Source organism: Diceros bicornis, chromosome 9 (assembly GCF_020826845.1).
Source record: "Diceros bicornis minor isolate mBicDic1 chromosome 9, mDicBic1.mat.cur, whole genome shotgun sequence".
NCBI classification, from domain to species: domain Eukaryota; kingdom Metazoa; phylum Chordata; class Mammalia; order Perissodactyla; family Rhinocerotidae; genus Diceros; species Diceros bicornis.
The window spans coordinates 17,804,274-17,832,098 of NC_080748.1; the positions used below are offsets into that span (position 1 = coordinate 17,804,274).

General features: G+C 34.5%; 1 protein-coding gene across 6 annotated transcripts in view; it reads left to right on the plus strand.

Moving 5' to 3' along the window:
* The window catches only part of NBEA (neurobeachin), a 696,720-nt gene that overhangs the window by 301,124 nt on the left and 367,771 nt on the right, over positions 1–27,825 (plus strand). The window lies entirely within an intron of this gene.

Consider the following 27,825-nt stretch of genomic DNA (forward strand, 5'->3'; position numbering starts at 1 on the left):
TTTAAATCCTTGTTCTACTATTTTCTTAGCTCTATGACCTTTGTGAGTTAGTCAGCCATTTTGTAGCTTAGTTCCTTTCTGTAAGATGTAGTCAATGACAACACCTCCCTCCCAGGGTTCTTGTGAGGATTAAATTACATAATGCATATAAAGCTCTTAGCACAGTGGCACAAGGTGGGCTATTCATTATTTTTAAAATATGGAGTTCTTGCTCTAGGCTAAGCACTATCTTAGGTACTTTGAATATATTAGTAAATAACAGGCAAAGATCCCTGCCGTGTGGAGCTTATAGTCTAGCGAGGAGAGACCACAAATAAGCATTAAATGTAATAAATAATTAAATTATATAAAATGTGAGAAGATGAGAAATGCTATGTGAAAGGATAAGTACAACACAAGGGATTGGGATTCTAAAAATGGCAGGGTTAGGTTGCAGTTTTAAAGAGGGTGATTAATTTTAAATAGGCCAATGGTAAAAGCTACATTTGAGCAAAGACTTTAAGGAGGGGAGCCATATGGCTTACTAGAAGAGTGTTCTAGGCAGAGGGAATAGTCAGTGCAGTGACCCTATATAGCACGAGTTACTTTCATAATATGAAAAAAATTCAATAAACATTATTGAAAAAATTAATCTTAAATGTTTCCTCGTTCCCTAAAAAACTCTTTTATTTTTTTCTGCATTTATGTATATCTTTCCCTAAACTGATTTGACAAATTTACAGAACAAATTCATAAAGAGTGATCAAAGACATGCCAAAATAAACACAATAAATTTAGAAATGTAGTAATGTTAGCAATGGGTCCTGTACTGTTGTTAAAACTGGGATACGAATTCAGCACTAAGTTTTCCAGCAACCAAAGCAAAGAAATAATTATTTTAAGTTATAAGACTCACATTACTGGTTCCTAAGTGACAGTCTGTGACAATTATAAGTTCTAAAGAATTACTATCAGGTAACTTTTAACTACTGTATGTTGGTCAGTCAGGACCCCACATATGTAGCCCCATTTTCAGAATTTTCTATGGCTCGAAATCTGGACTGTTTCTTACTTCTTCCCAGCACTGCAGAGAGAAGGTAGGAGAAATAACTGAGTAATTAAGAGCTATTTTACTTGGGCTTCCCTAAGTTTGCCTTAAATATTCTGAATTGAGTTGAAAGATCATTAAGAATATGCCTCTTGGATTTTTTAAAAAATGACTGTGGTAAAAATGAAACATTGGAACAAGTTATATACTAAAAGTTCACTTTGTGTTCGTCTGACAGCATACAATTTTATTTTGTAACTTTTCTGCATCCAAAGAATTTTAATATATCCATATTTTTAAAACTATGTGGATGTACTATTCATATCCTTTTTTGTGGTAAGATGATTTTTCTTAATAAAATGATGAGATAGCAAATGGTAGATTTTTAAGTTTTGAGGGTTTTTTTTGTGTGTGTGTGAGGAAGATCAGCCCTGAGCTAACATCCGTGCCCATCTTCCTCCACTTTGTATGGGACGCTGCCACAGCATGGTTTGATAAATGGTGCATCGGTGCATGCCTGGGATTGGAGCCCGGGCCTCCAGCAGCGGAGCGCACACACTTAACGGCTACGCCATGGGGCCAGCCCCTGAGATTTGTTTTTTAAATGCCATTACTTGGCAAAATAGAAAATTGACAGACTTTTAAGATATGGTCCTCCAATTTTCTGCCAGTGCATACCATCCAAAAATCTAGAAAACTCTGCTGTGTAACTTCACAGTTTGGTAGCCCTCACGATTTCATAACCTTCCTTGTCAGACTCCACTAGTCTCCATCCTCTTGCTATAGAAGACATTCCTTAAACATACAAACAAGTTACTTATTATCATATTTCCTTGTTTTTGTACAACTCTTCTTTCTGCACCAGATCTTTTTCCTTTTTTCTTTCCCCAAAACTATTCTCGTCCTTTGAGTTCTGCTTTGGGTTCTTAAGCCAAATTAATGCCTTCTCTTCTGTGCTCCTGTGCCATTTTATTTATGCTATATTATACTATATTATACTATATTAACATAAGTACTTTTTACTTCTTGTAAATAGGAAATATCTTACTGTTTATATTAACATTGCGTAACTTAGATTCTGGAATATAATATTCAGTGTTTTTTCCATGTACTTGAATAGAACATTATTTTTGTTACTGATAATTTTTGGTAGAGGTAAGTTTTAAGAATAAGGGAAGATAGGTAAAATTTTGTGTTCCATGGTGAGAATTCCCAGTAGTGGTCTGTCATCCACACCCATGAGTTGGCCACTATGCTCATCCAAGGTCCATTCTTGCTCTCCACCCCAGTCTTTGGAAATCCATATCCTTTCATGTTCTCATTCCTGAGCATGTATTCTTGATCATTCTTTCTTTTTTCCTCTCCTTCATTTCCCTTATTTCTCTAATTCGATACACTATTTCTCTTCTCTGAAAAACTGTCAAACTGTTGTGAAGATTTCAGGAAATTTACATGATAAAAATATCTTTACCCTAGCTATTGAATATTTCTGTTTAAAAATAGTGCTTATGATGAATAAATCTCATTGCTTTTGACTTCGTCATCTGTGTGTGTATGGTAGGAACAAAGCTGGATTAGGTAACAGAAGATATTTTAATGTCTTATGAAAAAAGAAGGCAATTACTCTTAATTTCAAGTAATCATAAAAGTATATTTGAATTGCATCTTTATTCGTTTTATATTCATATTTTCTTAATGCACACATATATTCATTTAAGTTTTTTCTCATAAAATAATTAATCATTGGTAGTTTATATTGTCCGTGTCCTTTAAAATACAAGCTAAAATAATGTCCCTTCATTTTCTTAATTTGTCTATCACTTTTGTTAGTCAACCTGTGTTAAATTTATTATTATATGATTCTAGAGTAATCAATATAGTTGACATCTTTTAAGGTCATTCATTAACAGAAGCTATTTTTACATAGATTTTGGTGTTTGTGTGTTTCTGTTGAACACAATGGTTATTTGGTGCTTAGTAAACTTTCTTTTAGAAAATTCCAGCTTTTCAGTTTGTAAACTAATGCATAAAAACTAGAGTAGGCATGTAAGCAAGTATCAAAACCCACCAGCCCAAGAACACAAAACAACATTTGATCCAAAATTGTTATATTTATTTGGCTTCCTGCTGCAGTGGAGAATGCACTCCAGAGAAACCCTGAGGTTTCTCTTACAGAAGGAATTGAGAGGATCTTATTTTAGAGTTTGGATTTAAGGAAGTAGGGCCAGTTGTAGATTGGATAATGACTGTCAGGAGCAAGTTAGATTTTGATAATTTTTATTCAGAAGGCCTAAGAACTACAGTGGGCCTAGAGTTATCATTAGTAATAAACAGCAGTAGTTACTTAAGTTAATTAGAAGACATTTAGGTGTCTTAGCCTAGTGTCCTTACTTCTGTCTTGTTCCCCCACAGCGCGGAGTGGCCCTGAGAAATCACTGTTTGTGTTCTGTGAGCATTATTTATGTTTGGTTGAGAATTCACAAGAATATTAAATTTAATAATGATGAGAATACAGCAGAAAGTCTCATAAGCATCCAAGGACAGGAAATGAAGTACAGTTAGACTTGAAGCAGCCTAGAAATGGGAGAGGAGAGTCAGTAACTAAGGCCACTCCTTTTGACTCTCAAGGCAACTTCATAGCCTCCTATCTTTGCCTCTTTGTGTGTGTCAACTCAATTTTTTTACTTCTCTTCCAGATGAGGTTCACTTTCTTAGTCATCAGAACATGGTCCAGCATTGCATCCCATTTTTGACTCCAAATATGCTTTTAATGTAAAGATCTTTCATCATCTGACTATAGTCACTACCTATCAAGAGAGACCCTGAATGGCTCAGCCTTGGGTTAGATGTCCACCGCTGTTATAATCAGTTAAGACTGAGGTGGGTGGGAGGGGCGAAGTTGGATGTAATACACAGGCTGCCCCTTTTAGAAGCTATATATAAGTTGAAACATCTTAGAAAGGGATGGTAGCAGCGCAGGAAACGTCACTGAAGTGTCTGTTATACTTTTAGTGACATTAATAAGTATTTTCTTAAAATCATATAATACTCAAGAATATTTATAGTTTCCAAGACTAGCATTTTTTTAAAGTATGTAACTATACCATGAAATTTCTATCTTCACCAAAAGGGAGAATCACTAAAATGTTATTATAAAAGGATTGAGCCTAGTCAAGAAGCCCATATCACCCTTGGATCATTCATAGTAACAGTATGGCCACATAATTAGAAAAACTTGTATGAGTTTACTTTGATTCAAAAGTTATAGATTAAAATGTAATTTTAGAAGTTATCATTTTAAAATTGCAATAATACAAAAAAAAGAACAACAGATTTAGGATAGATGGCAATGGGAACATAATTTAAATATTCCTGAATTCCTCCATGAAAAACAGACAGAACAATAGATGGTGAAACAATAATTACAACAACAACAAATGGACATTTACAACAAAACTAGGTGACAAGGTATCCCATTGAGCCCCAAAATATGACTGAGTGGGGACAATCCAGCTATAGCTACAAGATATACCTGATATCAATGGACACCTGGGAAAAAGTGGTGGGAAACAAGAGAGCATCTGAGGAATCTGGTCTACAGATACTCACTGGAAAACCCAGAGGGCTAGTTGGAGAACAGCAGCTAAAAGAGGGAGGGCTTTTATACACTATAATAGCAGATGAGTCCACAGGCTCCGTGGTAAAGTTGGAAGGGACTAGAGCCATTTAGGCCCCAAAAGAAATTAACCAACTAGAGTTCTCTTCCAGGACAAAGTCCTACGTTGAGGAGAAACTACTATGAATAGAATCCGAATTGAGCAAGAGAAGGAAGGGCAAGAGAGACAAAGAGAAAGTCCATGTAAAACTGGGGATGACAAACAGAGCTAGTAGATCTCAGAAAGTAGGCTGTCATATTTTTGAAAACTACATGAAAACAAACAGAAGAGAGATCTCTGGAACCTGAAGAAAGAGGAAAAAAAAGCTATCTAAAAGTTCAGGCAAACTAGGGCCAGTCCCATGGCGTATTGGTTAAGTTCAGTGCACTCCGCTTAGGCAACCTGGGTTCAGTTCCCAGGTGCTGACCTGCACCACTCATCAGCAACCATGCTGTGGCAGCGACCCACATACAAAATAAAGGAAGACTGGCACAGATGTTAGCTCAGGGTGAATCTTCCTCAGCAAAAAAATAAAAAATAAATAAAAGTTCAGGCAAACTAATTTCACATAAAATAACCAAAAAAAAAAAGGATTATAATCCTATATATTACAATAAGAAAAATGAGAATGAGTAGAAAAACCCTTCTCAGACCATGAACTGTGCCAGAAAAAAAGGTGAAAAGTTTTTAAATGAGCTAAAAGACATTAGAAAATGATACAGGATATGAAAGAACAATTTAAATCAGAATTTAGAGAATCTCACAAATGTGACAGAACTTAGGAAAGAATTGGAAAAAATGGAAAAAATAATTTTAGAAATGAAGACTAAATTAGAAGAAATAACGAATTAAATAAATTTCACAAATAAGATTGTAAGAGAAATATAAGGTAAAAAGAGGAGAAATTATAAATATAAAAAAAAAAATGACTGAAGGGACTAGGAAAGATGAGAGTGAAAGGGACAAATTTAGAATATCCAGCATACATATGAGTTTCCAAATAAGAAAACCAGAAGAAAGAACAGATAAATAATAAGATTGATAATTCAAGGAAACTCCTAGAATTAAAAAAAGAGAGAGGGGCCGGCCCGGTGGCGCAAGCGGTTAAGTGCGTGCGCTCCGCTGCGGCGGCCCGGGGTTCGCTGGTTCGGATCCCGGGCGCGCACCGACGCACTGCTTGGTAAGCCATGCTGTGGCGGCGTCCCATATAAAGTGGAGGAAGATGGGCACCGATGTTAGCCCAGGGCCGTCTTCCTCAGCAAAAAAAAAGAGGAGGATTGGCGGATGTTAGCTCAGGGCTGATCTCCTCACAAAAAAAAAAAAACAAAATTAAAAAAAAAAAAAAAAAAGAGAGAGATTTTTAAAAATATTAAAGGCACACTGCATATCTGAGAAAATACCCAGACAACCAACATTAAGATATATTCTAGTAAAATTAATGGACTTTAAAGAAAAAGAAAAAGAAAAAAAACATTTCAGGCATCTAGATAAAAATACAAATTAACTTATAAGTGAAAGAGAATCAGATTGTCATCATACTTTTTTTTTTTTTTTTAAAGATTTTATTTATTCATTTTTTTCCCCCCAAAGCCCCAGTAGATAGTTGTATGTCACAGGTTCACATCCTTCTAGTTGCTGTACGTGGGACTCGGCCTCGGGTTGGTCGGAGAAGTGGTGCCTTGGGGCGTGCCTGGGATCCGAACCCGGGCCGCCAGCATCAGAGCGCGCGCACTTAACCGCTAAGCCACGGAGCCGGCCCTGTCATCATACTTTTTGACAGGCATATTTTCTACCAGAAGAAAATGGAGTAAGATGTTTAAGATACTCAAGGAATGAAAATATCAGCCAAACTGATTTCCATGTATAGAGACTGCCAATAAATTGTTAACATGCAAGAATTCAGGGAATATTATTTCTACAAACCTTTCCTGAGGAATCTGCTGCAAAACAAGTATCAGGCAACCAAACTGAGTAGAGAGATGTCAACAAAAGGACTCATGATGACCATCAAATATAGATGTATTTGGAGAACTAACTAAATGGTAGTTATATGGGAGAGTGTATAGAATATAATGGCTATATGCTTTGAAAACTGAAAAAAGTAGGGGGACAGTAATTATATTTACAGTGGCATTATTGCTTTTTTTATGAAACTGTTGCATAATGTTGGATAAAACCAATTAGTAATTATTAATATTTTAATTATTTTATCCCATGTGCTTGAAAATCAGGTTTCTTGTTGAAGAAAGGAGATCCAGATATAAAATTGAAGAGTTTAAGAGAAAGCATTTAGTTCTGAATTTGAATTGGACATTATAAATGTGAAATTATTATGCACACACACGCACACATTCACATATATACTTTGGCCCTGTCTACTGTTTTGCGTACACAGTGACCAAGTCAGTAGCAGTGAGCAAATCCAGAGTCCAGATTGTAGTCTTGAAATAACATTTGCAACTGAAAGAAACCAGAGCTTCTTGGAGAAAGAGATGATTTCAAGGCTAAGGCAGGAAATGTTTATGATTTGCCTGCAACATTTGGTGATACCAAAAACCAAGGAAGATATCAAAGACTGTCAAGAAGACCTGGCAGCTAACTTTAAGACACTCTTATTGACCAAAAATGAGGCATTTTGAGCATTAGTAAGTATAATAATAGCAATTCATTAAAACACATGAATATGTTTAAATCCATAAGTCATAAGAATGATTTTTAGAGTGATTTGCTCGAATTTAGAGAATAATAGGGAACCAACTCATTATTTTGAAAACTGATAAATAAAGGGAAAGAGTTATCCTATCATTCCTTTGTAAATTATATCATTAGTGTTATCAAATTATTAATAAGGGAAGTTTTCTCTGATAGAAACATAAATATATCTGATAAGTGATGGAGGGGTTTTTGAGTTAGATGACTACCATTTAGCATCCCCTCAGGAATTAATAATCATAGCATCAATTGCTGCTAACATCACAGAAAGAGAGACAACTAGACAACCAGATGGGGAAAACACCATCACCCATCAAGAGTGACTGACTGACCAAATGAATGAATGAATTAATTAAAATAAAGCTGAATCTGATTAAGCATATGTATCTAACATGTTCAACTTTTCCATGTGAAGTCCATCATCAAAATTAACACTCGTGGAAATTTTGCAGTACAAATGACTTGGTTTCTTCAAAATAAATTATATGGGGATAAAAGAGATAGAAGGAGAAACTGTAGCTTAAAAGAGCTTTAAAAAATCTCAAATAGAACAGTAAAATTAAGTTGTTTATAGATATAAATGTATCATTTAGATGATAAATTTTAAAGAAAAGAAAAGTGATTATCATAAAAGTCAGGATAATGGTTTTTCACAAGTAAGAAGAAGGTTGTGGTTTAGGACAGAACACATGGAGGCCTCCTGGGTTACTTTCTTCAGCTATATAGTGGTTATAAGGCTGTTCGCTCTAAAATAATTTATTAACATATGTTGTATGCATTTTACTTATCCGTGTTATATTTTACAGGAGTCTTTTTAATGTCCACAATGGAGAAAGTTATAAAAATTTTAATGATGTTAAAGACATAAGTAATGATGAACTATATCATATTCATGGTAGGAAGACAATATCACAAGTCATTTCAATCTATGATAATCTATCAATTTCAATAAAGATTTGATTGCAAAAAATCTCAAATTATTTTCATGAAATTTGGCAAACTAGCTCTTAAATTTCTATAGTTGAATGAAGTGTTGAAAATAACTGAGATAATTTTGAAAGTGAACAAGCCTTTGTAATTAAAACAGTGTGTTGGTGGCCAAAAGATAGATAACTATGGTGGAATAAATATCCAGAACCAGATCCCACACATATATAGTAACATTATATGACAGATCTGCCATTGCAGAAAGATGAACAATGCAATAAAAGCAGTTAGATCCATTGGATATTCTTTTGTTAATTAAAAAAAAAGAAGTTTAATCCGTTTTTTACTAAATACATAAAAGTCACTACTAAGATGGTTGAAAAAGCAGAACTTCAAATGTTATAGAAGAAGAAAATATAGGAAAATATCTGTATTCCCAAAGACAGGAAATATTTCTTTAACTAGACACAAAAGCATAAAATGTAGAGATTGATAAGTTTGATGATATTAAAATTAGTTTTGGAGTGACATCAGCCTCATGGCGGAGTGAGCTGTTCCCCTACATACAAGGAAAAGGACATTCATCAACCAACAGAGGGCACCCACAAAACACAATAGACATCTGAGAGATCCACACAGCCATACATCTGAACGTGGGGGTACTGGATCCCCCAGGAAGCAGTGGAAGGAGGTAGGCGAATCTCCTCTTCCTACCCAGCAGCGATCTAGGACACGGGACCTCATGCAGCAGCTGGTCCATGTCTCTGAGAGGCTACAGGGGAAGAGGCAGCCCTCCACAGGAATGCTTTTGCTCTCAAAGTTGCTTCCCAGCCTGTGGGAACACTCCACACCTAGGCGGCTCAGTCACCGTGAGGGTGCCACCACCAAGCTGAGCAGCCCAGGTGGGCTACCAGTGAATACAGAGAATGTGCCCTCTCTCCTCCATCCTGCCTGGTGCACCAGCTTTACCAGTTGGCCAGGGCAGGGGATCCATGCCAGAGCACCTGCACCTACATGTGTGAAGCAACAGTGGCCAGCAGGCAAATGTAGATGGTCCCTGTTGGCACAGCTTACAATGGTTGGGCAAAACTGCCAGCAGATGCGGCATGCTCAGAAAACATAGCTCCTGCCCCCACTCACTGGTGACAGGTGGAATCGATGACCAGATAAGACTGCTGTGCACCACCAAACGTCCACTGCATCAAAGCTCTTGAAGAAATTCATTAACACTCCAGACCAGAAGGAAAATAACAAGTGTCCAGAAACCAATCCTGAAGTCATAGAAATTTACAATCTAAATCACAGAGAATTCAAGATAGGTGTCGTAAAGAAACTCAACAAGTTACAAGAAAACTCGGAAAGACAGATCAGTGAACTCAGGAATAAAATTAATGAGCAGAGGGAATTCTTCACAAAAGAAATTGAAACTCTAAAAAAAACCATACAGAAATGCTGGAGATGAAGAACACAATGAATAATATAAAAAACAATCTAGAATCCTTAAAAAACAGAGCTGACATTATGGAGGACAGAATTAGTAATTTAGAGGACAGAAATATAGAAATGTTTCAGGTGGAGGAGGAGAGAGAACTAAGACTAAAAAGAAATGAAGAAATTCTCCAAGAAATATGCGACTCAATTAGGAATGCAACATAAGGGTTATATGTGTTGCAGAGAGAGAAGTGAGGGAGAAAGAAGCAGAGAGCTTGTTCAAAGATATAATACCTGAGAACTTCCCCAAGCCTGGGGAAGAAGCTGGAATTACATGTAAATGAAGCCAATAGAACTCCTAATTATGTCAATTTAAAAAGACCTTCTCCAAGGCATATATTAATAAAACTGGCAAAAGTCAATGACAAAGAAAAAATATTAAGGGCAGCAAGGCAGAAGAAAATAACCTACAAAGGAACACCTATCAGGCTTTCAGTGGATTTCTCAGCAGAAACTTTAAAGGCTAGGAGAGAGTGGAATGATATATTCAAAATACTGAAAGAAAGAAACTTTCAGCCAAGAATACTCTATCCAGTGAAACTATCCTTCAGATGCAATGGAGAAATAAAAACTTTTCCAGATACACAAAAGCCGAGGGAGTTCATTGCCATAAGACCCTCCCTACAAGAAATGATCAAGAAGGCCCTCATACCTGAAAAAAACAAAGGTTTACAAAACCTTGAGCAAGGAGATAAATAGACAGACAGAATCAGGAAATTGCAGCTCTCTATCAGACTAGATTAGCAAACACTTAATTATAACATTAAATATAAAGGGAAGGAAAGCATCAAAAATAACTTCATTTTAATCACAAACTCACAACACAAAAGAGAATAAATCGTGACAACAGTAACTTAGATGGGGAAGAGGAAAGTGATGGAACTTCCTTAGGCTAAGGAGATAAGAGACTATCAGAAAATGGCCTATCTCAACTATGAGATCTCTTATCTTGTAGGTAGCCACTAAACAAAAAGTCAGAACAGAGACACAAATAATAAATAAAGAGAAACTATCATAGAAAATCACCAAACTGAATTGGCAGTCAGAAATACACAGGAAGAGAAACAAGGGAAATACAGAACAACCGGAAAACAAGAGATAAAATGGCAGTATTAAAGCCTCATATATCAATAATAACTCTAAATCTAAATGGATTGAATTGTCCGATAAAAATACAGAGTGGCTGGATGGATTAAAAAAGAAAACCCAACAATATGCTGCCTCCAGGAAAGACATCTCAGCTCTAAAGGTAAACACAGGCTCAGAGTAAGGGGATGGAAGACGATATTCCAAGCAAGTGACACACAAAAGAAAGCAGATGTTGCCACACTTATATCAGACAAAGTAGACTTAAAGATAAAAAAGGCAATGAGAGATAAAGAGGAACAGTATATAATAATAAAAGGGACATTCCACCAAGAGGACATAACACTTATGAATATATATGCACCTAATACAGGAGCCACAAATTACTTAAAGCAACTATTGGTAGACCTAAAGGGAGAAATTAACAGCAACACAATAGTAGTAGGGGACTTAAACACCCCACTTACATCAATGGATAAATCATCCAGACAGAAAGTCAACAAGGAAGTAATAGAATTAAACAAAAAACTCCACCAGATGGACTTAGTAGATATATATAGAACACTCCATCCAAAAACAGCAGAATTCTTCTCAAGTGCACATGGAACATTATCAAAGATAGACCATATGTTGGGAAACAAGGCAAGCCTCAATAAATGTAAGAAGATTGAAATCATATCAAGCATCTATTCCAACTATAACACTAAGAAACTAGAAAGCAACTACAAGAAAAAAGCTGGGAAAATTACAAATATGTGAAGACTAAATAACATGCTACTAAGCAGCCAATGGATCGATGAAGAAATTGAAAGAGAAATAAAAAAATATCTGGAGACAAATGAAAATAAATCATACCAATTCGTTGGGGATGCAGCAAAGGCTGTCCTAAGAGAGAAATTCATAGCAATACAGGCCCGCGTTAACAAACAAGAAAAATCTCAAATAAGTAATCTTAAACACACCTAAGAGAACTGGAAAAAGAGGAACAAACAAAGCCCAATGTCAGCAGAAGGAGGGATATAATAAAAATTAGAGCGGAAATTAATGAAATAGAAACCAAAAACAACCGTAGAAAGGATTAATGAAATGAAGAGATGGTTCTTTGAGAAGATAAACAAAATTGATAAACCCTTAGCGAGACTCACTAAAAAAAAAAAAAGAGAGAAGGCTCAAATAAATAAAATTAGAAATCAAAGAGGAGAAATTACAATGGATACCACAGAAATACAAAGGATTGTAAAAGAATACTATGAAAAACTATATGCCCACAAATTAGACAATCTAGAATATATGGATAAATTCTTAGACTCATACAGCCTCCCAAAACTGAATCAAGAAGAAATAGAGAATCTGAACAAACCAATCACTAGGACCAGATGGTGTCTCTGGAGAATTCTACCAAACATTCAAAGAAGATTTAATACCTATACTTCTCAAACTATTCCAAAAAATTGAAGAAGACAGAACACTTCCTAACTCATTCTACGAGGCCAATAGCACCCTGATCCCAAAGCCAGACAAGGACAACACAAAGAAGGAAAATTATAGTCCAATATTGCTGATGAACATTGATGCAAAAATCCTTCACAAAATATTGACAAACCAGACACAGCAATACATTAAAAGGATCGTAAACCATGATCAAGTGGGATTTATACCAGGGACACAGGGATGGTTCAACATCCACAAATCACTCAGTGTGATACACCATATTAACAAAATGAGGAATAAAAGTCACATGATCATCACAATAGATGCAGAGAAAGCATTTGACAAGCTCCAACATTCATTTAAGATAACAACTCTCGATAAAATGAGTATAGAAGGAAAGTACCGCAGCATAATAAACGCCATATATGACAAACCCACAGCCAACATCATACTCAACTGAAAAACTAAAAGCCATCCCTCTGAAACAGGAACAAGACAAGGGTGCCCACTCTCCCCACTCTTATTCAACATAGTACTGGGGGTTTTCACCCAAGCAATTAGGCAAGGAAAGAAAGAAAAGGTATCCAAATTGGTAAGGAAGAAGTGAAACTCTTGCTGTTTGCAGATGACGTGATTGTATATATAGAAAACCCTAAAGAATCCATCAGAAAACTATTAGAAATAATCATGAACTACAGCAAAGTTGCAGGGTACAAAATCAACTTACAAAAATCAGTTGCATTTCTATACACTAAGAATGAACTAAAGAAAGAGAACTCAAGAATACAATCGCATTTACAATGGCAACAAAAAGAATAAAATATCTAGGAATAAATTTAAACAAGGAGGTGAAAGACCAATACACTGAAAACTATAAGACATTATTGGAAGAAATAGATGACATAAAGAAATGGAAAGATATTCCATGCATGTGGATTGGAAGAATAAACATAGGTAAGATATCCATATTACCTAAAGCAATCTACAGATTCAATGCAATCCCAATCAGAATCCCAATGACATTTTTCGCAGAAATAGAACAAAGAATCCTAAAATTCATATGGAACAACAAAAGACCCCGAATAGCTAAAGCAATCCTGAGAAAAAAGAACAAAGCTGGAAGCATCACAATCCCTGACTTCAAAATATACTACAAAGCTATCGTAATCAAAACAGCATGGTACTGGTACAAAAACCAACACAGAGATCAAGGGAACAGAATTGAAAACCCAGAAATAAAACCACACATCTACGTACAGCTAATCTTTGACAGAGGAGCCAAGAAGATACAATGGAGGAAGGAAAGTGTCTTAAATAAATGGTGTTTGAAAACTGGACAGCCACGTGCAAAAGAATGAAAGTAGACCGTTATGTTACACCATACACAAAAATTAACTCAAAATGGATTAAAGATGTTAAGGTAAGATGTGAAAACATAAAACTCCTAAAGGAAAATATAGGCAGTACACTCTTTGACATCAGTCTTAGCAGCATCTTTTCAAATACCATATCTAGTCAGGCAAGGGAAAGAAAAGAAAAAATAAAGAAATGGGACTACGTCAGACTAAAGAGCTTCTGCAAAGCAAAGGAAACCAGGAACAAAATGAAAAGATAACCCACCAACTGGGAGGAGATATTTGCAAATCATATATCTAACACGGGGTTAATCTCCAAAATATGTAAAGAACTCATACAACTCAACAACAAAAAAACCAACCCTATCAAAAAATGGGCAGAGGATATGAACAGACATTTTTCCAAAGAAGATGCACAGATGGCCAAGAGGCGCATGAAAAGATGTTCAACATCACTAATTATTAGGGAAATGCAAATCAAAACTACAAAGAGATATCACTTTACACCTGTTAGAATGGCTATAATTACCAAGGCAAAGAGACACAAATGTTGCAGAGTATGTAGAGAAAAGGGAACCGTCATACACTGCAAACTGGTGCATCCAGTATGGAAAACAGTATGGAGACTTCTCAAAAAATTAAAAAGAGAGATATCATATGACCCAGATATCCCACTAATGGGTATTTGTCCCAAGAACTTGAAATCAACTACTCAAAGAGTCTTATGCACTGCTGTGTTCTTTGCAGCATTATTCACAATAACTAAGACATGTTTGCAGCCCAAGTGCCCACTAGCTGATGAATGGATGAAGAAGATGAGTGGCTACTCAGCCATTAAAAAAGACAAAATCATCCCATTTGCAACAACATGGATGAACCTTCAGGTTATGATGTTTAGTGAAATAATCCAGCCAGATAAAGACAAATACCACCTGATTTCATTCATATGTGGATGATAGAGAAACACATGGACAAAGGGAAAAGATTGGTTACCAGAGGGCAAGGGGGTTGGAGTGTAGGCAAAAGGGATAAAGGGGCTACATATATATGGTGATGGATAAATAATAATGTTCACCTGAAATTTCACAATATTATAAACTAATATGACCTCATAAAGTTAAAAACAATGTTTTAGTTTATCAAAAGACAGCATTAAAAAGTAAAAAGATGAGGAGTGACATCAGCAAGATGGTGAACTTGGAAGCTCCAGGCCTTTGATCTCCCACAGAAACACTGACTAAACAATACATTTACCAAAGTAGCTTTATTAAAACTCTAGGAAACAGGAAACTTCAGCAACTAGGGAGATACTCAAAATGGTTGAAAACTTCATGGCATTTTGTTTGCACATGTCCATCTCCTCCTCACTGCGGTAGCAGCATGCATGGTCAGGAGGACCTCAGTGAATTCCTCGTTCCTCCTTGGAATGGATTGAAAAGAGTAGAACTTCCTAGCAACATTTTAAATTGTCTGTTGGCTCCTCAAGGGACTGATTTGTGTCTTGTCTGTTTCAAAGCACTGAAGAGAGGGGTGGCATAGTTTGGATACTAAGTAAAAGCCACTGAAAGCAGTGGTGGGCACCATGGCATGTTAGAGTATAGCAGGTCTGCAAACCTGTGGGCAATTGGGGGCAAGAGATTATGGGCAGAGTAATATAAAAGAAATGCAAGCTTTCTGAGGAGAAGCAAAATTGAGACTCTAAGGGAAATTAAGGCATTTGAAAGCAGTGGAATATATAGGAAGCAATAATAAAAGCACATGCACAGGCCCAGCTTTCTCCCAGGAAAGCTTTGAGAGGACCCTGACCCTTTAAGCCAGGCTGTTTAGTGAAAGTCTTCCCCTACATGAAGGCAGTCCACAAAGACTGGGAGAGGTGACTTTTTTTCAAATGCCCAAATTTCATAGAAATTTCACAAGTCATATAAAGAGCAGGGAAACATGGCTCATTCAAAAGAACAAAATAAATCTCCAGAAACTGACCATAAAGAAATGCATACCTCTAACTTATTTAACAAATAATTTTTTGGAAACTGTCTTTAATATGCTTAATAAGCTAAAAGAAAACACAGGCTGACAACTGAACAAAATCATAAAAATGTTTTATGAACAAAAGAAGAGTATCAACAGAGATAGAAATGATAAAAAAGAACCAAACAAAACCAAACATTCTGGAGTTGAAAAATACAATAACTGAATAAATACAATAGCAATTGAAAAATTTGCTAGAGGGGTTCAAGAGCAGACTTGATAAGGCAGAAGAATCAGTGACTTTGAAGTCAGGTTGTGTGAAATTATTAAGTTAGAGGAGTGAAAAGAATGCAGAAAAATGACTAGAGCCTAAGGAACGTATGGCACATCATCAGGCAGACCAAATAGGCTTTATGGGCATCCTAGAAGGAGAAGAAAGGGGCAGAGACCATATTTGAAGAAATAATGGACAAAAACTCACAGAATTGACTAAGGAAGAGACATACAATTTCAAGAAGCTAAATCTTCAAATAGTGTAAATCCAGATAGACACACATCAAGATACATCATAATCTAAGTGTGGAAAGACAAAGACAAAGAAGAATCTTGAAAGCAGTAAGGGAAAAGTGACTTGTCACATATAAAGGAGCTTCTATAAGACTGTTAGCAGATTTTTCAGTGGGAACCTCGCATACCAGAAAGCAGTGGGATGATATATTTGAAGAAAAAAACTATCAACCAAAAATACTATATCCAACACAATTGTCCTTTAAAAACGGAGGAGAAATTAAAAATTTCTGAGAAAAACAAAAGCTGAGGGAGTTCATTATCACTAGACCTAATCTAGAAGAAATGGTAAAGAGAGTCCTTCTAGCTAAAATGAAAGGATGCTAGACAGTAGCTTGAAAATAAATGAAAATATAAAGTTCTCCAGTAAAGTTAAATATATGGACAAATTTAAAACCTGTTATTGTAATTTTGGTTCACAACTCCAGTTTCAATTCTGTTATAAGATTTAAAAGACAAAAGCATAAAAATAACTATAAATTTATGCTAAATTTATTACATATAAAGATTCATTTGTGACAACAGTAACGTAAGTCATGAAAGTGGCAGAGATGTCCAGTTTCAATTCTGTTATAGGATTTAAAAGACAAAAGCATAAAAATAACTATAAATTTATGCTAAATTTATTACATATAAAGATTCATTTGTGACAACAGTAACGTAAGTCATGAAAGTGGCAGAGATGTAAATGAGTGGAGTTTTTGTATGTAATTGAAGTTAAGTTGTTTAGTTTAAAATAGATTGTTATAAATTTTAAGATATTTTATGTAATCCTCATGATAACTACAAAGAAAATATCTATAAAATTTACACAAAAGAAAATAAGAAGTGAGTCAAAGTACATCACTTAAAATAATCAGCTAAACACAAAAGAAAGTAGTAAGAGAAGAAGTGAGGGACAAAAAGACTCTAAGACATACAGAAAACAATTCATAAGATGGCTATAGTAAGTTCTTCCCTATCAGTAATTACTTAAAATGTTAATGTATTAAATGCTCCAATAAAAAGACATAGATTGGCTAATGGATTACAGAAAAAAGAATCAGAATCCAACTGTATACTGTTTACAAGAGACTCACTTTAAATCTAAATACACACATAGCTATAAGGTGAAAGGGTGAAAAAAAGATATTCCATGCAAATACTAACCAAAACAAAGCAGGAGTGGCTATACTGATATAAGACAAAATAGACTTTAAGTCAAAAACTGTTATAAGAGACAAGGACAATGTGTAAGGGTAAAACCATCAATTCACTCAGAAAAATAACAGTTGCAAATTTATATGCATCAAACATCAGAGTTCCTAAATAGAGCAGAAATTGACAGACTTGAAATGGGAGATAAATGGATCTATGATAATAACAGGTGACGTCAATACCTCACCTTCAGCAGTGGATAAAACCACAAGACAGAAGGTTAGTAAGAAAATAAATGACTTGAACAACACTATACATGAATTGGACCTAACAAACATATACAGAACCCTCCGCCTAACAACAGAATACATATTTTTCTCAAGTGCACATGGAGCATTTTCCAGGATGGACTAAAGGTTAGAACACAAAACAAGTCTTAATACATTTAAAATGATTGAAATCATGCAAAGTATCTTTTCTGTTGATAATGGAATGAAACTAGAAATCAATAGCAAAAGGAAAATTGGAAAATCCACAAATACATGAAAATTGAAAGCACATTCTAAATAACCATTAGGTTAAAGAAGAAATCACAAGGAAAATTAGAAAGATCCTGAGACAAATGTAAAGTGAAACTCAACGTACCAAAAGTATGGGATCTGGCAAAAGCAGTACTAAGAGGGAAATTTATAGGTGTAACAGTTTACATACTCAAATCAATAACCTAACTTTACACTTTAAGGAACTAGAAAAAGAAGAACAAACTAAACCCAAAGCTGACAGAAGAAAGGAAATGATAAAGATTAGAGCAGAGGTAAACAAAATAGAGAATAGAAAATCAACAAAACCAAGAATTGGTTCTTTGTAAAGATTAGTAAAATTTTATGGCAAACCTTTAGCTAGATTAACCAAGAACAAAAGAGTGATGATTCAAATAACTAAAATCAGAAATAAAAGAGGGGACATTACATTCTATGTTACAGAAATAAAAACGATTATAAGTGAATACTATGAACAATTGTAGTCCAACAAATTGGATAACCTAGATGAAATGGATAAATTCCTAGAAACACACAACTTACCCATACTCAATCATGAAAAATAGAAAATCAGAACAGACCCAAAATGAGTAAGGAGATTGAATCAGTAATCAAAAATCTCCCAGCAAAGCAAAGCTTAGTCACTGGTACAATCTTCCAAAGAAGAATTAACACCAAAGTCTTCTAAAGTCTTCTAAAAAATGGAAGAGAAGTGAGTACTTCCAAACTCCTTATATGAGGCCAGTATTTCCCTGATACCAAACAAAACCAGACCAAGACACTAAAAGAATATACAGACCAAAATCCTTTATGAACATTGATGCAAAAATCCTCAACAATATACCAGCAAACTGAATTCAGCAGCATATTAAAAGGATTATACACATGACCAAGAGGGATTGATTCCTGGAATGCAAGGATGTTTAAACACATGAAAAGTGATCAATGCAAGATACCACATTAATAGCATGAAGAGAAAGAACCACATTATCATCTCAATTGATGCAGAAAAAGCATTTGACAAAGTTCAACACCCTTTTATAATAAAGATACTTAAACTGGAAACAGAAGGAAACTACCTCAAGATAATAAAGCCCATAAATCAAAACTCCACAGCTAACACCATACTCATTGGTGAAAATTTGAACGCTTTTCCTCTAAGATCAGGAATAAGACAAGGATGCCCACTTTTACCACTTCTAGTCAACATAGTACTGGAAGTCCTAGTCAGAGTAATTATGTAAGAAAAAGAAATAAAAGGCATCCAAATTAGAAAGGAAAAAGTAAAATTCTCTCTGTTTGCCTATGACAAAATACCTGTTAGAACTAATAAATGAATTCAGCAATGTTGCAGAATACAAAATCAACACCTATAAAATCAGCTGCATTTCTATACACTAACACTGAAAAATCCAAAAAGGAAATCAAGAAAACATTCCATTTACAATTGCATCAAAAATAATAAAGTATTTAGGAATAAACTTAACCAAGGAGGTAAAAGACTTGTACTCTCAAAACTACAAAACATTTGTGAGAGAAATGAAAGACAACACAAATAATTGGAAAGATATTCCATGTTAATGGTTTGTAAGAGTTAATATTGTTAAGATGTCAATACTACCCAAGCGATCTACAGATTTAGTGCAATCCCTATCAAAATCCCAATGGGGTTTATTGCAAAAATAGCAAAATCCATACTACAATTCATGTACGTCTCAAGGAACCCCAAGTAGCCAAAGCAGTCTTGAGAAAGAAGAACAAAATTGATGGTGTCATACTTTCTGATTTCAAAACTTATTACAAAGCTACAGTAATAAAACACTGTAGGACTGGCATAAGCACAGATAAATAGACCAATGGAATAGAATCTCTAGCCTGGAAATAAACCCTTGCATATATGATCAAATGATTTTTGACATGGCCAAGACCATCCAATGGAGAAAGGACAGTCTTGTCAACGAATCGTGTTGTAAAAACTAGATGTCCACATGCAAAAGAATGAAGTTGAACCTTTAGCCTTACACCATGTACAAACATTGACTCAAAATGGATCAAAGACTTGAATGTAAAACTTAAAACTTGAAAACTCTTTAAAAAGCATGAGGGAAAAGCTCCCTGACTTTGGATTTGACTGATTTCTTGGATGTGATACCAAAAGCATAGGGAACAAAAGTAAAAATAGATAAATTGGACTTCATCAAAATTAAAAACTTTTGTGCATCAAAGGATATGATCAACAGAATGAAAAGGCAGCCTACAGAAAGGGAGAAAATATTTACAAACCGTTATATCTGTTGAGGGATTAGTATTGAGAATACACGAAGAACTCCTACAAATCAACAAGAAAGACACAAATAACTCAATTTAAAAATGGGCATATCAAAGCCATAAGATATCACCTCAAATCATTGGGATGGCTACTATCAGAAAAACAAAAAATGACATCTTGGTGAGGATGTGGAGAAATTGGAAAACGTGTGCACTCTTGGTGGGAACCTAAAATTGTATAGCCAGTATGGAAAACACTATGGCGGTTCCTCAAAAAATTAAAAATAGAATTATCACATGAATCAGCAATTCCACTTCAGGGTATATATCTAAACGAATTGAAAGCAAGATCCAAAAGATGTATTTGTACACTCATGTTCATAGCAGCATTATTCAAAATAGTCAAGGAGTGGAAGCAACCCAAGTGTCCATCTATAGAGGAGTGGATAAACAAAATGTGGTATATTTGTACAATGGTATATTATTCAGTTTTAAAAAGGAAGAAAATTCTGACACATGCTATAACATGGATGTACCCTTGAGGATAGTATGCTAAGTGAAATAAGCAAGTCACAAAAAGGATTCCCCTCATATGAGGTATCTGGAATAGTCAAATTTATGGAAACAGAGAGTAGAATGGTAGTTGCCAGGGGCTGGGATGAGGGAGAAATGGGGAGTTGTTTAATGGGTATAGAATTTTAGTTTTGCCAGATGAAAAAATTCACAATGCTGTGAATATGCTTAACACTTAAAAATGGTTAAAATTGACATTTTTATGTTATTTGTATTTTATCACAATTTTAATAAAAATGAAAAGTTCGCCACAGACTGGAAAGATATATTTCTAACACTGATAATTGACAAAGGTTGATATCCAGGTTACACAAAAAACTACCAATCAATTAAAAAAACTACAATTCCATAGAACAACAGTAAAACATAAAACCATTAATTTGCAGATGAGGAAAATGCAGATGGCCAATAAACATGTAAAAAAAAAAGTTCATCCTCATTTGTTATCAGGTAAAAGGTACAAAATGTATATTTGTATGCAGTTGATACAAAATATATATTTATTAGTACAAAATATATTTTTAAAATCCATGTATTGAGAAGGGTGTAGACTCTTCTAGTGGGAGTATAAATTGATATAAACACTTTAAATACAATTTTGGACTATCTTTAAAGTGGAATTTTTAAAGGTACATTGACTCAGCAATTTCATTCTTACGTATATACCATGAAGTAATTTTTGCATATGTATACAAGCAGATGTACATATAAAATGTTTATAACAGTAATGTTTTTGCCAATGACAAATTGGAAACAACCTAAATGTATATTAACAGAAGAGTGGACAAATAAATGGTATGGTTATACAGTGTAATACTATGGAGTAGTACAGTGCAATTTCACAAAAATAATATTGACCAAAAGAAGCTTAACACCGGGGTGAGGATACTATATCTTTCTTAGAGATTCATTCATATATTATAAAAATTTCAATAGAAATGATTAATTTACGGTAGTTGCTGCTTCTAGGGAAATGGAATCAGAGAGGGTTACACAAGTACTTCAAGTCTATACTTTTTATTTCTTATATTGAGTGTTGATTACCATTACATTATTGTCTATATCAAGGGTCAATGAACTAGCCAAATAGGGCTGCCACCTGTTTTTGTAAATAGTTTTATTGGAACCCTGATACACCCTTCTTTTATGTGTCATCTAAATTGCTTTTGTGCTGGGCCGGCCCCATGGCTTAGCGGTTAAGTGCTCGTGCTTCGCTGCTGGCGGCCCGGGTTCGGAAGCCTGGGCGCGCACCGACGCACCGCTTCTCCGGCCATGCTGAGGCTGCGTCCCACACACAGCAACTAGAAGGATGTGCAACTATGACATACAACTATCTACTGGGGCTTTGGGTGAAAAATAAATAAATAAATAAAATTATTAAAAAAAAAAATTGCTTTTGTGCTGCAATGGCCGAGTTGATTGACTGCAACAGAGACCATATAGCCCGCAAAGCCTAAAATATTTACTGTCTGACTCTTACAGAAAAAAATTGCTGACTCTTGATCTATACCTCTATGCCTTTCTGTACATCAGAAGTATTCTTTAAAAAAAGAAGAAGAAGAAAGGAATGGTATATTAGGATTGTCAGTTGATATGCTTACACTTTTGATGAAGTTATAAAGGCTGTTTGTAGTCCAAGATGAGCAAAAAGTTGATTGATTCATGGTTATTTAGTTTTGGACATGGTTGGAAATTTGTCAGGTCATATACTCTTTTTGTTTCTCCAAATTCAAACCATAATATCATCAATTATGCCCTGTAATTTACTACATCTCTTCTGTAACCAAATCCTTATCTGAATTTCTGATTAGCTAAAACAATGAAGTAACATGACCTTATTTCTCCCATCTTTTTGAGTAAATAATGACAAGAGTATGCATAAGAACTTCACTTGTAGATAAAGCATTTGGTTGACATTTGTTCTAATTCTAGCCAGAATCTTCGGGGTTATATTTTTATTATAAAACTCTAAAACAATTAAAATTATATTGTAAAGCTTTCAAAAATATTTAACCGTGTAGGTTTCTATAATTTTTATTCCTTACTTTTGATAGCAATGTTAATATAAGTAATACTTTAGGTTTTTTTCTATTATTGAAATCAGAACTGACACATCATTTTTCCAAGACAAAAAGTGACAGTTTTATATTATCTCTTTTGCTCATAATTGGTGAAATACTACTTTGAGTTTAAATTCTATTATTTAAATATAAGAATATTCAAAATTGATATAGCAAATATATATTACTCCTGAAAAAAAATGGTGCTGTTCTGTTGTTATATAGAAAATTTCAAATAGATAAGAGTAAATCTATGAACTGGATTCTATAAGTCAAATGCTCATTAAAGATTACTGATGTAAAAATATTATGTTTCTTGACACTAACATTCTGAATTTTCGGTTTTAGTCTTACTAACTCTGCCAGTATCTTGTAATCTATTTAAAATATTGCATCTATGATTAATTTCTGTACCACTTCTAGGAAATGACATGGTACGGTAGTCACCTAATTTTTATCACAGCTTCTATTACAATTACATTATAAGAGTAGCAATGGATGTGAGAACTATGGTTATGTTTAGTGACTATTTAAACCATTTTTAAAAAACACTTCATGTAGTTAAAGTTTCAATTTGTACACAAATTTGACTGAGTTTTTAATGCACAAGAAGATGGTGTGACCTGAAGTAAATGGAAAAGAAGCTTAGGTAAGTCCTACTCTAGACATAGATGAATAATCTAACAACAACAAAAAAACGCTTTGAGAGAAGTTGTACATAAGGGGCTAACCATATTTGAAACTCATTCTTGAGGAATAAAAACATGTAGTTCCTACTTTTTAAAATGTGACAGACTCCAATTTTTTATATTCCATTGAGCTGTTTGACCTGTGAATGCTAAAATGGATAATTGTCAGTTTTCTCTATTTTACGGAGATCTGACCAATAAAGTCTACTATGTAAAAGGAAAACTCTTCAATTTTTTTGTGTTTAAATAAATTATGATTATCTAACATCAGATTGTGAGTTAATAATCTACCAGTTATTTTATGCAAGAAGTTAGATAAGCTCTTTATTCATAAGTTTTATCTCCTACAAGATGGAATTATGAGCAAATTTTACAGATTTTCATATTTAATATTTTTATTTCTGATGAATTTTGCATGCAATTCAGATTTCCCTTTTAAGGAATTCAGTATTTGTCTTTGTTGTCTGGATGTATCTTAAATCCAGAAGTACTCCAGACAAGGATTTGCAAACTTTTTCTTTAAAGGTCTAGATTGTGGACCAACAAACAGTCTCTGTCATATGTTCTTTGTTTTCTGTGTTGTTTTGTTTTTACAACCCTGTAACAATGTAAAATCTGTTGTTAGACTACTAGCTATGCAAAAACAAGCTGCAGGCTGTATTAGGCTATAGTTTGCCAACCCAGGTCTAGAGTAAGAGATAATGGCATCATCAAAAGGAAAATTAAATTTAGATACTATTGATAATGAAATTTATAATTTTTATTTAATTTGCTATGATTATTACGCTATATGATGATATAGCTTGAAACTATATACTCTACTAATACAGTGTCAGTAATTCCTTTCTACACTAAACTCTCACAGGTTTTCCTTAAATGGCTATAGAAAGGTATTTTTCTCTATTTTACTTATTACATGATATCCTGGATACATGTTCTCCTTGAAAACTTTGTTTAAAAAGAGAAGTTTCGTTTCTTTTAGCTGAGAACCAAGCTCAACGGGTATAATTTCCCATCCAACCACAATTTATTGCTGTGTTACTTAAGATTGAACTGCATTGACTGCAGAAAGCATGTCTCTTCCTATGTTTGATTGTTACTTTTGATACATTTTGCTGACGCTTAGGTACCATTGTCCATTCTTTGCATAATTCCACCTAAGCAGCAACGTGTATCCTTAGTTCCTACAGTTGTTACCTAGTGATGTTATTTTAAGAAAATTGTCACTAACATTTTAGGAAAATTTGACAAACATACATCAGTGATGTTTTGTGTAACATTCCATGTTTTTGCAAATGATAGATCCATTTTCACATTAGGGGAAAAATACTTTACATATTGTGCTAAATCTCAGAATATTTAGGAATTTATAATCAACCACTTTTACTCAAGTATTTTATGTATAATTTTTAAAATTTTATCTTTCTAAATTATTCTTTAGAGATACTTATCGGTATGTGAACAGATGCTCACTTGAATTATTACTAATATGATAGTTAAATGACATTTATCAAAGGATCTCGTTACAATATTCAGATAGGTATTGAATATTTTTAGATACCTGAGTTATTTGGGTTGTCAGGATATCAAGAGATCGTAATGTAACATAACTTTAACTATAAAGAAATGATCCTTCAGAAATGGTATCTTCAATAAAGAACGTTTTTTCATATGAATCCCAAGATGGAAAAGAGATGTCTGATTGATTAGCTATATCACTTGACTCAACATTGACAATCAGTGTTTTAACAATTGTGACAGTCAGAGTGCCTAAATATAGATATTATAATCTAATGTGAAGATCAGAATATCTTTGAGTATCTATTACATAGTATGCTATATATGTTTAAGGATTTTACTTTCAATGCATAAGATCTGGTCTTGCCTTCCCTGTGCTTTAAAAAATGAGGAGATCAAATTAAAACCCATGAGATAACAAGGAGATTCTTTAGTGAAGATTAAAGCTTCTTTAAGTAATCTAGGTTGAATATAAGGTCATGGGTAGGATGTTGACCAGAACAGGGAGAAAGGTGCATTGACATAATGTTTTGAAGAAAAATTCTAAAAAACTTAGTGTAATTTCCTCTTTTGTCACGATAGGATAATAGGTAGTGGACTTGGCCTCCAACTGTAACCACTAGGAAATTCAACAAAGTATATAAATCAACTGTTTTTAGACCTTGGACAATAGGCCAATGAAAACTGTAATCCCTGAAAGCATGGAAATAATTGAGTTGGGCTCTATGAGTTTCCTGACATTTTGCCTAGAGCCACATGCTGGATTATTGTGAAAGAAGGGGAATCTCAAGTAAAACACAGCAATCTTTCTGAATTAAGGAGACAATGATTAGAGTTTGGGTAGCTGTGGTGCAGAGTTTCATAGAGACAGGAGCCACACAATAAATAGCTCCAGAAACCTGCGTATGGGCCCTTTGAATCTTTGCTGAATGCTAAACTGCACACGTATAGGAAGAAATTCCATAAGACTTGGCAAAATGTGACCAAGGGCTTTGAGGTGAATAATGTGCATAGCGCACAGAGAAGAAAATGTTTTTCCAGCTTTGCCCAGCCAGAGTGGTGAGTCCTCATTGATTACCTGAGACAATGAGTAGAGAGCCCAAAAGGGTGACACATTAGTATTAGAGTTAAATTATTTCTAGAGTAAAGGATACTCTAGTCTAGTCCACTCTAAAAAAAATCTTAAAAATAGGCCTCAAAAGGATCAAATTGATCCACAAGTAACTTGCTCATGATTCCCAGCATCCAAATAAAATTACTAGACGTGAGATGAAGCAGTAAAATGTAGCACAAAACCAGAAAACAAATCAGTTGATAAAAATGACAGAAATGATGAGTTTAAAAGACAAGGATTATCAGCTTTTTAAAGATGTTTAGGTATTTAAAGGAAAATGTGAACACAATGTGGAGAAAAATGACCACTGTAAAAAATGAAAAAAACAGAACTTGGAGAAATTAAAAATAAAAAGACTAACCTGAAAAATTCACTTGATAGATTTAACAGTTTATTATACACTGATTACGACAATAATAGTGAACCAGAAAATATGGAATAGTATCTTTCCAAACTGAAGCAGAAAAAAAAATACTAAGTAAATAAAAAGGGAACAGAGCCACAGGAGCCTATGAGATAAATCAAGCAGTTTAATATACATGGAATTGGAGTCCAGTAAGAAGGAGATTAAGACAATATTTGTATATTTGAAGAAATAATAGCCAAATAATTTGAAAACTATAAGTCCTAAGATCCAAGAAATTCAACTAACCTCAAGAAAGATCAACACAAAGAAAAAAATACTACGGAACATCATAATGAAACTGTTCAAAGCTAGCATTAAAGGGAAAATTTCAAAAAGCAGTCATCAATGATAAGCAAATCAACAACTCATTTAAAAGTAACTTGAGGGACTGGCCCCGTGGCATTGTGGTTGAGTTTGCGTGCTCCACTTTGGTGGCCCAGGGTTGGCTGATTCAGATCCCAGGCACGGACCTATGCACTGCTCGTCAAGCCATGCTGTGGCAGCGTCCCATATACAAAATAGGGGAAGACTGACACAGATGTTAGCTCAGGGACAATCTTCTTCAAGCGAAAAGAGAAAGATTGACAACAGATGTTAGCTCAGGGCCAATCTTCCCCACCAAAAAAAAAAAGTAACTTGAGTATGGTGATGGATGGTAATTAGTCTTTGGGTGGTGACTATGATATAGTCTGCACAGAAATTGATATATAATGATGTATACCTGAAATTTATATAATGTTATAAATCAATGTTACCTCAATTAAGAAAATAAATAATAATCCAAACGCATGGAATAATAGTAGCAAGCCTATAGCTATCCCATAAAACACACCTAAAAAAAGAGACATTATCCATGAAATACACACACACATACACACACACACGTAACTTCTGTATTCTAAAAATGTAGCAGGTACATTCAAGTTAGAAATATGGCACCAAGTTCCTTGGAGCAAACTAGTCCCCAGAGTAAAATTAGAAAAACAAACTTGAACAAGAAAATCAACATTAAAAGATGTAATTGTATGTGTTCGCTTTAGAAAAGACACTGAAGTAATAATAAAATTAGAGGACTTTAAAACTGGGATAATAAATAACTTGAACAGATACTTCACCAATGATGACATTAGGATATCTAATCAGCACGGAAAAAGATGGTCAACATTGTTAGCCAGTAGGTCAATGCAAATTAAAACCACGATGACTCAGCACTACAAACATACTAGAATGGCTAAAATAAAAAATACTGATAATACAGAGTGCTAGTCAGAATATGGAGCAGCTGGCACTCATCCATGGCT